The 15,016-nt window shown below is 41.0% G+C and overlaps 1 protein-coding gene across 1 annotated transcript in view; it reads right to left on the bottom strand.

Moving 5' to 3' along the window:
* Positions 1-15,016, bottom strand: part of LOC124776951 (neurotrimin-like) — a 1,187,890-nt gene that overhangs the window by 258,473 nt on the left and 914,401 nt on the right. The gene's annotated exons all lie outside the window — the stretch shown is intronic.

Here is a 15,016-nt window from a genome sequence, read left to right as displayed (position 1 = left end):
CCACAAAAACTAAAATTCAATTTGAATGCATGATGGAAAAGACTACCACAGAGTCACTACCCCAGGCACCAGTCGATAGACTGGATTCACCTGATCATCGGATTCTGGGGGATCAGGGACACCATGCGGAGAAGAATCGGAGCTTCTCAAAAACTCGTCACACTCTGAAAACGAAACGTAAAAATTTTATTGGTACAATTAATGTGAACACCCTCACTAAAACAGGCAAATTAAAGCAACTCATCAACGCAATGGGAAAATTTAACCTGAAAATCACTGCACTGCAAGAGACAAGATTCACAGATGAAGGACACTTTAACACAGAGAATTACAGGATCTACAAGGGCAAACCTGCCATAAAAGTAAGAGACAAACTACCACTTTTCGGAACAGGATTCGCCGTACACACTTCCGTACTCGACTCAGTTATTGACTTCACGTCTCCCAATGAAAGAGTCTCCCTGTTATCAGTACAATCAGCTAATAAAGCATACACTCTGATCAATGTGCACGCCCCCACAAATCACCACAATAAAATCTACCCTGAAACAGTGGACAATTTCTGGGAAACACTAGAAGAAACAACAAATAAAGTACCTAGGCACCATGTGAAAATCTTAGTAGGCGATTTTAATGCACAATTAGGGAAGGAAAAAAAATTCAGAGATACCACTGGACCCCACACCAAACACAAACGTACCAACAAGAATGGTGAAAAACTAATCGACTTCTGCAGAAACTTTGGACTTAAAATAATGAGTACCCAGTTTCAAAAACCTGCACATAAATTAACCACATGGAGATCACCCAGTCTTAGACAGGGTGAATACCAAATAGACCATGTCGCAATTTCCAAAGAAAACGTAAAAGAAATTCAAAACATCAGAACCCGCAAAGGTGTCTTTGAATCAGATCATCATCTTCTCCAAATAAAAACAAAATTCCAACCCAACAGAATGCTAAAAAGGCCACCCAAATGTCCCAAACCAGATCCGGAATATCTGCAACTGAACAAAGAAAAAATCATCATGCAAATTAATCAGGAAAAATCAACAGACTGGAAGAAACTAACAGAGAAAATTCAGGAAGCCCTCAAATTAGGACAACCCCCTCGCAACAGGAAACATCGCTGGTGGAATGCAACCTGTGATGAGGCAGTTCACAACCGAATAACTGCATGGAAAAAATTTAGCAGTCACAAAACTGAAGAAAACTGGGAGAACTTTCTTAAAACCCAAAAACACACCTCAAAAATAATTAGAAAAGAAAAACGGGGATATGACAACAACAGACTCTCTGAAATCCAGCAGGATTTCATCAAAAATAATACAAGAAATTTTTATAAGACTTTCAGAGAAAACTTACAGGGATACCAAGCGCCTAGCTTGTGCTTCAAGAAACCCGATGGCTCTTTGGAAACCAACACGAAAAATAACTGCGAAATCTTAGCCCAATATTTCAGTTCCCTCCTCAACTGCGAACCACCCCAAGAAAAACTTGTCCTCTCTTCTCCAGTATTCACACACCCAGAATCACATGCCCCGGATCTTGAAGAAAATATGGAGATAGTCAAGCAGTTGAAAAATAACAAAGCACCAGGAGAAGATGGAATCATTGCTGAGTTCTGGAAACTAAACGATCCTATACTTATGCAGAAATTACACCATATAATATCAGACATATGGATAACGGAGCAGATACCAGAGGACTGGAAATGCGCTCAAATTCACCCGCTACACAAAAAGGGCGACAAGACAGACATGAACAATTACAGAGGAATTTCCCTGCTCCCAGTCGCTTACAAAATCCTTTCCAAAGCGCTTTTAAACAGGATAGAATCCCAAGTAGATACACTAATTGGTGAATACCAGGCCGGATTCAGAAAAGGACGGTCATGTGGGGAACAGATCTGGTGCTTAAAGACAATATTACAAATGAAGAAATGCAGAAACACAGTAGTTACATTCATCGACTTCAGGAAAGCATATGATTCAGTGGACCGTGGAACCCTGTTTAAAATTATGGAAGAATTTGGGATCGACCGAAAGACAAGAAAAATCACAGAACAGACACTTACAGGAACAACAGCCAAAGTGAAATTCATGGGCGATGTATCAGAACCCTTAGAAATCAAATCTGGAGTCCGACAGGGGGACGGACTATCCCCAATCCTTTTCAATATTGTTCTAGAAAAGACAGTCAGGGAATGGGAACCTCACGTAAAGGGTATCCAAATTGGTATCAAGAAAGAGAACCGAATTAAAGTCAAGTGCCTTGCTTTCGCTGACGATATTGCAATTATCACCAATAACAGAACAGAAGTGATTCACGCAGTGGAAAAACTACATGAAATTTCACAATAAACCGGACTACAGATATCTTATGAAAAAACCCAATATATGGAAAGGCAGCCAGAAAATAAATCCCCTTTAATAACAAAATATGGTAAAATTGAACAAGTCTGGCATTTTAAATACCTCGGTGAAACTATACAGTCCTCAGGATTAAACCGAATTGCCAATGAACAAAGAATCACCAAGCTCCAGAAAGCCTACAAGCTAACATGGACGCATTACAACAAGAAGTGCATTTCGACAGACGCAAAATTAAGGCACTATACAACAGTAATTCTTCCAGAAGCAATCTATGCAGCTGAAACAATGGTAATTGATAGTCATTCTAAAATTAAGGAAATAGAAAAGCAGGAAAGAAAAATTCTCAGGAAGATTTACGGTCCAATCAACAAAAATGGCATTTGGATCAAGAGACCACAAAACGAGCTCTATAGAAAGATCAACATAGTAACAGATGAAATCAGAAAGCGCCGAGCCAAATTTTATACACACATCTACAGGATGGAAGACTCCAGAACAGCAAAGAAATTATTCAATATTATAACAAGGAGTAAATGTGGCACGGAATGGCTGAAAGAAGTCCAGAGGGGTCTACAGCAGATCAACATAAAAAATCTCGAAGATCGCACCGAGTGCCGGCATAAAATCACAAGTGTGAAGTTTGGGGAAAGAACATCACGTCAGCCTGGTAAAAAATGGACAGAGGAACGGAAGAAGGACCATTCTGAGAGGATGAGGAGGTTTTGGGAAGCAAAGAAGAAAAACATCTGAAGAAATTATGAATTCAAGTTCAATCGCTCTCCTAAAGGGGAACAATCGTAATAATAATTAATATATATATATATATATATATATATATATATATATATATATATATATATATATATATATATATATATCACCGGTTGTCGCATGACGATTAAAAGATTATAATTAATGTTAGTCTGGTTGGGAATTTGGTAAGCTAGACTGGATACCTGGTGAAACAGTTGCTCAGTAATTCAAGGTTAACTTCCCCAGACAGCTCACAGCTTTTAACCCGCTTTTATTGTCTATCAGTACCGCTTTCATAGCAAATTAAAGCAACAACATTATAGTTTCAGTTAGTTTAAGTGGTGTCTAGGGACCGATGACCTCTGAGTTTGATCCCTTGAGAACTCACACACATTTGAACATTTGACATTGTCACCAGTTCCATTATACATTCTGCAAACTGCGTCAGTGGACGCAGAAATGGCGGGCCGTAGCGGATGAAAATTTTTGTCCTTTGACACTGTCAACATTTTTATCTATAACGTCGTTCTACACTGGCAACTAACCCTGACAATACAATACGGTGTAATTAGAATTGCCTTGGTAAGTCACATCGTGCCAGGATCCAAGTATGACGGTTGGCTCAACTGAAAATTAAAGTTTGTTCCCTTCGGTTTTTACCACTATTACGTACAGAATGTCAAAGCCAGATGAACCAGATATTCGAAAGAATGAGGATGAAATAAGCCAGGCATACGACGTCCAAAACCTGTATCGAGGGGTGGCTACCAATCCCACGACATCCGAACATGGTTTCACTTTGATTTCGCCACGTGTTGAAAACGCTCACCACAGCCGTCCTCGAACAAGTCGTGCAGTTTCCGAAGCGCTCACGTCGAGCTTCCGGGCCACCATAATCTGCAATCATTCAGACAGATTGATCGCACACCTACACCATTCTGCATACGGACAACATGCTCGCCGATACTACAGGCATCATGCATGTGTCTGACTAGCGGTCATTTCTCGCCAGGCGACGCTGCTATCGTCTGAACGGTTTATTTCGATAGTAGGTCGGTGGTCAGTGTTACGGCGTAAAGGCAAGTGCCGGCACGCCAGTTGGGGAGCATAGGGAAGAGACGGATGTGAAAAGATGTCAGCCAATAGCACGCTGGCCGACCTCTCTCCAGAATAAGAACGCGGCAGCAGCGGCCTCTATGCAAAGAGGACATAAGCACCGCGCCCGACTGGTCGCGGTACAGTTTAATACACTACTGGCCATTAAAATTGTTACACCACGAAGACGACGTGCTACAGACGCGAAATTTAACCGACAAGAAGAAGATGCTGTGTTATGCAAATTATCAGCTTTTCAGAGCATTCACGCAAGGCTGCTGCCGGTGGCGACACCTACAACGTGCTGACATGAGGAAAGTTTCCAACCGATTTCTCATACAAAAACAGCAGTTGACCGGCGTTGCCTGGTGAAACGTTGTTGTGATGCCTCGTGTAAGGAGGAGAAATGCGTACCATCACGTTTCCGACTTTGATAAAGGTCGGATTGTAGCCTATCGCGATTGCGGTTTATCGCATCGTGACATTGGCGCTTGCATTGGTCGAGATCCAATGACTGTTAGCAAAATATGGAATCAGTGGGTTCAGGAGCGTAATACAGATCGCCGTGCTGGATCCCAAAGGCCTCGTATTACTAGCAGTCGAGATGACAGGCAACTTATCAGCACGGCTGTAACGGATCGTGCAGGCACGTCTCGATCCCTGAGTCAACAGTTGGGGACGTTTGCAAGACAACAACCATCTGCACGAAGAGTTCGACGACGTTTGCAGTAGCATCGACTATCAGGTCGGAGACCATGGCTGCGGTTACCCTTGACGCTGCATCACAGAGCGCCTGCGATGGTGTACTCAACGACAAACCTGGGTGCACGAACGGAAAAACGTCATTTTTTCGGATGAATCCAGGTTCTGTTTACAGCATCATGATGGTCGCATCAGTGTTTGGCGTCATCGCGGTGAACGCAGATTGGAAGCTTGTATTCGTCATCGCCATACTGGCGTATCACCTGGCGTGATGGCATGGTTCCATTGGTTACACGTCTCGGTCGCCTCTTGTTATCATTGACGGCCCTTTCAACAGTGGACGTTACATTTCAGATGTGTTACGATCCGTGACTCTACCCTTCATTCGATCCCTGAGAAACCCTACATTTCAGCAGGATAATGCACTACCGCATGTTGCAGGTCCTGTACGGGCCTTGCTGGATACTGAAAATGTTCGACTGCTGCCCTGACCCAGCACATTCTCCAGATCTCTCACCAATTGAAAACGTCTGGTCAATGGTGGCCAAGCAACTGGCTCGTCACAATACGCCAGTCACTACTCTTGATGAACTGTGGTATGGTGTTGAATCTGCATGGGCAGCTGTACCTGTAGACGCCATCCAAGCTCTGTTTGACTCAATGGCCAGGCGTATCAAGGCCGTTATTACGGCCAGTGGTGGTTGATCTGGGTACTGATTTCTCAGGATCTATGCACCCAAATTGCGTGAAAATGTAATCGCATGTCAGTTCTAGTATAATATGTTTGTCCAATGAATACCCGTTTATCATCTGCATTTCTGCTTGGTGTAGCAGTTTTAATGGCCATTAGTGTAGTAGCTTCATGACTATTGACTTGTACAGCAGCGACTTAAGATTGTCTGTACAGCAGAAATTGGATTATTTCGTATGTCGCCCTTTGCTTGCTTATAATTGCCAAGTTAAGTATTGTCTCTTTTCATTTTGTAATGAAATTCATTAATATGATTTGTATGAATCGTTTGTCTAGCGAACCGAGTTTGTGGGATTCCTAAACTCCTTATAATCGACGACGAGCATAGAGGCATAAAAATTGGCGACGATTTGTAAGTAGAATCTATACCGACAACCTGTTAACCAGCCACCACAGAGTCTCTGTTTATTTTGTCATGAGCTTTTCTGTTTTGCTGGCGCCTTTATTCAACTTTGTCTGTTCTTTGCAGGGGTGTGTTTACAGTATTAGCAGCGTCTCTTACAGTGTTTTTGCTCTTCAGTGTTTTCAGGTGAGCGTTGCGAAAATTTTCTTGTCTCGTGTGCTTATTTTTATTGCTTGCCATGTCTCTTTATTGCACTTGACTATTCCAAAATGAACAACCCACCTCTCCCACCCATTGCTCAGGCTCCACAGCTGCAAGCGATGGATGCAACGCAGATAACACAGATGTTTAACTTTCAGGCGCAACAGATCCCTACACTGATAAACACAGTACCGAAGCTCCTGGTGAACCATGCCACGGACACTGTGCACCAAACAGAACAACAAGCAGTACCTGTAGCTCCGAGTGCCATACCGCCTTTTCGCCATTTATTGAAACAGAAGAGGAATGGCTCGATTGGTTGCAACAGTATGAAGCCCACATAATTGCTCACAGTGTACCAGGTACTGTGAAACTACATTACTTTTTTGTCATCAATAAGAAGTGTAGTGTTTTGCCTCATTCAGAAATTGTTCCCTAACGCTACTCCTTTTCTATGATCAGTTCGTAGATTCTCTAACTAACTACTATGACCAACAAGTTAATGTGGCAACTAGGTATCAGTTCCTTCATTGCAAGAAAACGCCAGAACAATGTTATCAGGAGTGTGTAACAGATTTGCTAGGTAAGACGAGGAAATGCAAATTCAAATGTGCTTTTGGTGAAACTTCCTGGCAGATTAAAACTGTGTGCCGGACCGAGACTCGAACTCGGGACCTTTGCCTTTCGCGGGCAAATGCTCTGCCAACTGAGATACCCAAGCACGACTCACGCCCCGTCCTCACAGCTTTACTTCCGCCAATACCTCGTCTCCTACCTTCCAAACTCAACAGAAGCTCTCCTTCGCAGGAGGTACTTATGGTTCCTGAAACTCTTGGTCCATAGAGGGTATCAATGGCTAATCAAGAAACTATCACAGACATCTATGACGAATTGGAGCAACCGATGCAGTGGTTAGATGTCAAAGCCCTGACCGCATATGTAACTGCGACGAAACAAGTCTGTCTACGTTGTTAAGCCTAGAAAATGGTAACATCATTATGGAGGAAGTATGTATTCAACAAAAGCTATGCTGAACGAGGAGAAACGCATACCATGCTGGGATGCATTTGCGCAGTTGGAACTCTGCCAACCCCTTTCGGTAGCTTCAAAGGAGCTCGAAGGAAGGAACAGTCTTCTGAGAAGGAACAGTTTCCCAAATTAAATTGTAAAAATCTCTCCTAAAGTTTGGATTAACAGTTGAAATAGTTTTCGAATGATTCTTGTTTTTTATCGTTGCCATTCCATAATTCCTCTCGCCCTACCCGAACTGACCTTGGATATGGACCCACAAGCCTGAGAAGAAGAAAATGTTCTTGATAATTTTTCCTACTCACACAACTCATATCCTTCAGCCTCATGACGTAGGGATCTATAAATCCCTCAGATCTCAATAGGCACGAAGCCTGTATGTCTACATGAGAGACTACTTTATTGAGAAGCCAAATAGAACAAATGTTCATGTAATCCTCAATCCGGGCTGTCATAATAACATTTTGAATGCGTTTAGAGAAACTGGAATTTTTACGTTCGATCGCGAGGTGGTTTCAAATGGAGCCTTAGCGCTATAAGAATTGACAGAGAGGCCAAGGGAACATCAACAAGAGGAAGTTCCACACGTTGAAACACTTCTCAGTCTGTCGGCAGACTGGGTAATCGAAATAAAAGTGAAAACAACAGGAAAAGGGATCCAAGTGCAAAGTGTCTTACTTCAGTCGAAAGGTACGAGAAGAAGACGTCAAAGCCATCTACCTTTTTGCAAACTACAGAGTCAAGAAGCGAGAGCAACGACGATTGGTGTTGCGGAAGTTATGGAATACGGTAGACTCGAGTTGAAATGAAGATGAATGGCACAGGATATGTGCAGTGTGTGTTTTGTCTTGTGCCAAACCACGTTCGTTGTTAGTCCTCAGATACTGAAGGAGACGTTTCCATGTGTGGCAAACGTGCGTCAGTAGACAGCATGAAATATTCATACTCAGAATAGAAGAGCCAATATACCAAGTAATATTCGTTACTTCATTGGGTTTATTTAAAGTTAAGAGCTTTGTTCAAAAATGAAGATTATTGAACAACGATCACGAAGTTAACTAACCCTATCATGAAATTACCTTCAAAATTTTAAGACATTGACTTAATTATAGACTCTTAATGATAAGTACAGTACCGAAATTGTTGTATGTACCTTCAACTTAGATTCTAATGACTTGAAGTATGAAGATAGATGTCAAGCAAAGAGATGCACGTGCAATAAAAATACAAAATTATCACAATATACCTTACCCCACCCTATATATACTCACTTTCACGGCACTGATCGGTGGGCATGAATGAGTTTAATGATGAGCTGCAACTGTGTTAACAATAACAATAAATAATCGACACAACTCCTTTAAATTCCCCCGAGTATCCGTGCGTCACCTGAAAGCATGTAAACGATATGTATTGAATAAGTAAATTGCACCGTATGGATGGGTCAATCTTTAATGATGAAATACTGTATTTTTGCTCATGGTATAGGGAATAATTTTACGTTAGCAGCACAGATGATATTAGTACAGTGTCAGAAAAAGTAAACGATCGCGTTTTGTTACGAAGCTGTTCTGACATTCTGGAGAAAGCGCAATGAACTGACACCAAGATACTGCAAAATATTTTTGCAGCCTCTTGGTGCTCACATCCATATATTCACACCCTCAAAGTAGAAGGATTCATTTACAAATAGCACTGTAATTATTAGCATCTCAGCTAAAATGTAACATTTTTTCCTCTATTTTCATCGCCATATTGTGTCTCACCGCTTTTTGACAGTATCTGTACCTGTACGTAACGGATCTCGGTAAAATACGTGGCTAAGATATAATCATACTCGTATCTCTAATCGGCTGTTTTATTATTCTTCTACAATACGCTGTAGAGTCATTCTATAATTCGCGTGAAGAAAACGAAAAGGATTTTCAGTCCTTAATCTTTCAGATGCTAATTGTAAGCGATCATATTTCTCCCGTGTGATGTGTCCGCTCATCACAATATCAGTACCTTCATGTAGTTCTGTTTATTCTGTTTGATATTCAGTCTAGTATCGGTGCGCTTTACGGACAACGGAATGAAGCTGATTCACGTGCATTTACGGCTAGTATTTTATTCATTACCGTATAGACGGGACTGTCAAAATTTGAAGGGAGATTCTGTTGGTTCCGTAATATGGATATTAATTAAATTAAGGTGTACTGAATGAAATGAATGCTAATCCCAGCGTTGTTTCAGGATTTTCTTCTAGCAGCATATTATGTTAGGAGATTTAATCTCCTATACAGCACAACTAATTACACACACTCGTTTGACTGTAATCTATCCAATTAGAGCCGGATGAAGTGCTGCTGAATAAACAGAGAGGTGACAGAATACATCTACACAAGCCTCTGACGTCCGTTGCAGGTGTTCACGTAAACAAGCTTACGTGTGGCACGTACACATAAACAACTGGTGGACTCTTCATAATTTTGTGTCACAGAAGAAGTATCTCGAGATTGAACCAACATATTGAGGCAGTAATTTGGAAGCTACCTTTCAATTTTTCGCATTACAACGTTTTAAAAAAAGGAAAATACTGAAGCTGTGGAAACTAAATTGCATAAATGATAAATTGAAATACTGCTCAACGCACTACGCCAGCAATTCAAAATACCATAAACCAGTCGCGGTATTTCAAAACTCAGACTTTATCCGTCATATTGTATTGCGACAGCTCACGCTGGACGTTAAATTTCGGCCTAGCCTGTAAACGTTGAATGACAGTGTGTGGATACAACCGCAAGACATTTTGCGCTAATAATAAGTCGCTGGACACGTACACAGTATGAATGTGTTCCCAACACTTGTCCATCTTTTATTACCCGCTTTGTACTTGCCTTAAGACATTATTTGAAAGTAATGGAAAGGCGCTTTTTTTCTATACGGGTAAGATATTTTGTTCAAAAACTGTTTCAAATGGCTCTGAGCACTATGGAACTTAACACCTGTGGTCATCAGTCCCCTAGAACTTAGAAGTACTTAAACCTAACCAACCTAAGGACATCACACACATCCATGCCCGAGGCAGGATTCGAACCTGCGACCTGCACCATTCTTCCTCAGTTGCTACGTCAGTTACGTGTATCATGTAGATGGGAAAAATTCTGTCTTTTCCATTCATTGGTTTATAACCAAATATGTTTCATCTGTTCATGTTAGTTATCATCAGTGGGCTAAAATATAAAGGAAATTGATATTATCAGGAAAACTATAGTGATTCTTGGCAGTTCATTTAAGTTACCTAAATATTTACAAACGGTTCTGATCTACCATTGACTTACCTTTTTCTGTCCCTTTCATGTATCTTCTCCTTTAGGTATTAGATGCACGCAGAACACTTTTCCAGTTCATAGGTCACATTATACATTTCACTTTTATATACTGCATAAATACTGTTCACTTGCGGTATGTCTGCCTCAAGAATCATGGGAGTTGTGGAGAGTAGAAATTGGGTACGCTGTTGGGATGAACGACAGACATTATGTGTGTGTGTGTGTGTGTGTGTGTGTGTGTGTGTGTGCGTGCGTATGCGTGAATGTGTTCGCGAGTGTGTGATTTTTAAAAATGTTATTAATGCTCACTCTCACTCCATCTTCCTGTCTCTTAATGTTAATTTACCAATGAGTGACAATACTCTCCTTTTGGTATTACTTGTTTTACATGTAGCATTTTTCATTTTTGCTTATGACCCGCTGTATGAAATTTTCTTCATGAAGAGTGGCATTCCCTTTCTGTTGCCGCTATGAAGTATAAGGGCGTAGAACAGTGAATGTACCCACTACACACGTGCAGAACTTCTAATAAAAGAACATTACCACCACAGTGGATAAAAATAGAGAAGACAATCTCGCGCCTCAGTAATAAAAGAAAGGGACTGCTCTCTTTCCAGGAAAAATGTTTCATACAGAAGACAACAAATAAGAACTAAGTTTTTTCACAAGACAAAAAAGAAATCGCAGAAGGAAAATATTCCCACTAATTCATACCCTACAATATGAGAGCGAGATAGGTTGATAGAGAAAGACAGAGAAAGAATTAATTAGAATATAAAAAATTTTTAGACATCTCCACTAGCCCTCCATCCACTCCCACCCTAACACCCATTCCACTCCGCCACTCTAAGCTCCCATGACCCTCAATCCGACATACAATAAGCGAGAAGTACCATGTGCAGTGTGTAACAAAGACTTGTATAAATGTGACCTATCAATTGGAAACCTGTACTGTGTTCATGTAGTTCCTACAGAGCAACGAACGAATAAAAGAAAAAGATAGAAAAACGAAAGTAAGCAATAGCTCAGAACCATATATTTGTAAATACTTAGATGCCTTAAATGAGCTGCCAAGAGTCATTATAGATCTCCTAACAAAATATATGTAGTTAAATAATTTCTTTCACAGTATAGACAACTGATGATGCCTGGCATGAGTCGGCGAAACATGTTTATTTAGCAAGGAAAAAATCAACATTTAGCAACAAAAGTAGGAATTTTTCTTACCTACACTATAGACATTAGACCATTTCTTCTCAATTTTCCACAAAGATCACTATGCAAAATGTATTTCAATGCCTTCGCGAATTCTCAGAAGAGAGATACAGGTCATTAATAAGAGGTACAGTTGGGTACATTTTTCTTTGATAGTGTACTTGATAGGACACACAAAAGATGGCTAGGGTCTCTGGAAATGAGCGTTTGGCGTCATTGGCCGGGAGGCCCCTCGCGGGGCAGGTCCGGCCGCCATATCGCAGGTCTTATTACATTCGGCGCCACATTGGGCGACCTGCACGCCGGATGGGGATGAAATGATGATGAACACAACACAACACCCAGTCCCTGAGCGGAGAAAATCTCCGACCCAGCCGGGAATCGAACGCGGGCCCAGAGGACGGCAATCCGTCACGCTGACCACTCAGCTACGCTAGGGTCTCTTAAAGGAATAGTGGAAAATATTCGTTGAAGTGCAAAGTACTGTACCGAATATATGCGGAGTGATCCAAGCTCCACCCACAAAATTTCGGAGGTTGTTCAGGGATATTTTCTCAGTATCTTGATACAAGAGTCTCGCCGTCTCCAGTCACTCGTTACAGGCTAACTGCATTTCGTTTGATTTTTTCTGTTTTACGTATTTGTTGCTCTGAAAATATATGCAAAACAGTGAAAATATCGACAACAGAAGCTATGTGTCTCCTTTGGAAATAACATTTCTGCGTTCACTCATGGTATTTGCTGTCGACGACACATGTGGCACTTTACTCCTCAAACTGGCATTCGGTAGTGCTCGGCTTTGTCACGGATATGTTTTGCTGGTACATTAACAATGATACACAGAAGAACAGATAGTTTTAGTGAAAAGCAACCGGCCGACATAGCACTTGTGTGTGCATTCACTAAATGTAATAGAAAATTTCGAGGTCACCCTATATATAATCATTCCCAGTTTGACGGCTTTTATCCGAAACGCTTCTGTAATTGTAAAACAGGGGCACCGATAAAAAACAATTACGAAATTTTTTTATATTTTCAATGATGATAAAAATAGTATCGTTTTTTACACATGGTTCACTTGGACTTTCGTCGTGAGGAGAGACATTGATTCACTATTTCAGTAGTATTTCGGTGAGCAGAGGTTTTCCTGTTCGTAAAATAGGATACTGTGATTGTCAGAGGTATGAGAACGAACGCGTTCCGTTTTCTGACTAAAGCAGTAGTGCTCTTTTTTTGTAAGAGGGTTGAGGACACAACGAAGGAAATTTTACTGCACGCAACGGGGGCAGTTGTCGTACAGGTGAACATGTTTGCCTCTGAATTTCTGTATTTTTCTGTTCGTATCAGGAGAATTCGTATCCTATTGCGTCACAGAATGCTAGAAGCTCACGTTAGCAAATTAAAGCTATTAACGAGCTTGAAGTCAAGAGATGAGAAAGATTACTGTACTGCCGTTTTTGGCAACTAAGACAGATTTCCTAGTGATCGGAAAATTTTACCTCCGGCAGTTACCCTTCTTGAAATCTTTTCATCAAACTTGTCGATAACTATGTGTGTGCAATCTAAATTTGGTACCTTGGGGAGAGTGACAGATGGTCGTGTCGAATTTTTGTTTAAATTATGTTTAATTACTGAGGAGTTTGATATTCAAATCCTCAGCTATGAAAATGTGTTCCCATTTAGTGCTCCACTGACAAGAGATCGGTTTGAAACTTACTACACTTTCACACACTGGCACAAATGTATGTGGTCTGCTCGTACAATCATTACATATGATGACTGCATTTTACAAGAATAGATCCATTCAGGCAAAAATGAGTTATAACAGACGAGCGGACAAAATCATCAAGCTAACTGTGTTGAATAAACGACATTAAAAGAGTAAAATGCAGCCGAGGTGAATTTTTTCAACACGTATATCAATCTGTGCACGGCATCAGCACATAGGGTAAACATATACTTCTATAATATGTGCTATTTCTGCATGAAGAAGCACCAGATTAAAAAGTTGCTAAAAATACACGATCGATAACTATTCTGTTGTATTCTAATTTCATTTCATTGTCCTATTTTCACCGAGATACTATGTACAACTGGTATCTAAAAAGGCGCGGTAAATGGTCGAAATGATTGGGTTTTCACCTCTTAAGTGACAGCGAGTAGTCTCCAGTACTACAAATGGTTCAAATGGCTCTGAGCACTATGGGACTTAACTTCTGAGGTCATCAGTCCCGTATAACTTAGAACTACTGAAACCTAACTAACCTAAGGACATCACACACACCCATGCCCGAGGCAGGATTCGAAGCTGCGACCGTAGCGGTCGTGCTGTTCCAGACTGTAGCGCATAGAACCGCTTGGCCACCCCGGCCGGCACTACAATCCAGAGACGGTACCTGTGCAGTATACTGTATTTAATTTCGACCAAAATAATTACGTTAAAAGTAATAATGAATAACAGGTGGTTGCATAAAAGTTTTTGATGTGGAAACAAAGAAAAAGCAACATTGTATTTCAAGCGGAAGTGTTTCTTCGTGTATAACTACCACAAGGAGAGGTCCTCAATTGGTTGCGAAAACATGTACATACATATGAGGAAGATCGGGAAATGCGTTAAAATGGTACATGCTACAACGATTAAACACATCGAACAGTTAAATTAAACTCTACTGCTTGACCAGAATTCAAATACACTGATGTGAAAACATTTCTACGAATTACGTCATCAAACAGTATCATAATGGTATTGATAACGAGAACATTGTACAACGCGTAAATAACGGAAAATATGCGTTACGACCACTGCACACAGCCCATGATTCCATTTGTACACTTCTTCTACATCACTGCAGCTGTTCTACACTGAAGCGCCAAAGAAACTGGTATAGGATTGCGTATTCAAATACAGAGATATGTAAACAGAAAGAATACGGCGCTGCGGTCGGCAATGCCTATATAAGTGTCTCCCGCAGATGTTAGATCGACTACTACTGCTACAATGGCAGATGCTAAAGTGAGTTTGCACGTGGCATCATAATCGGCGCATGAGCTATGAGACACAGCATCTCCGAGGCAGCGATGAAGTGGGATTTTTCCCATACGGCCATTTCACGATTGTACCTTGAATATCAGGAATCCGGTAAAACATCAAATCTCCGACATCGCTGCAGCCGGAAAACGATCCTGTAAAAAGAGAACTAAAGAAGAGAATAGCAAGAAGACGACTGAAGAGAGCCGT

This window comes from Schistocerca piceifrons, chromosome 1 (genome assembly GCF_021461385.2).
Source record: "Schistocerca piceifrons isolate TAMUIC-IGC-003096 chromosome 1, iqSchPice1.1, whole genome shotgun sequence".
NCBI classification, from domain to species: domain Eukaryota; kingdom Metazoa; phylum Arthropoda; class Insecta; order Orthoptera; family Acrididae; genus Schistocerca; species Schistocerca piceifrons.
This window is presented reverse-complemented; position numbering and strand designations above follow the sequence as displayed.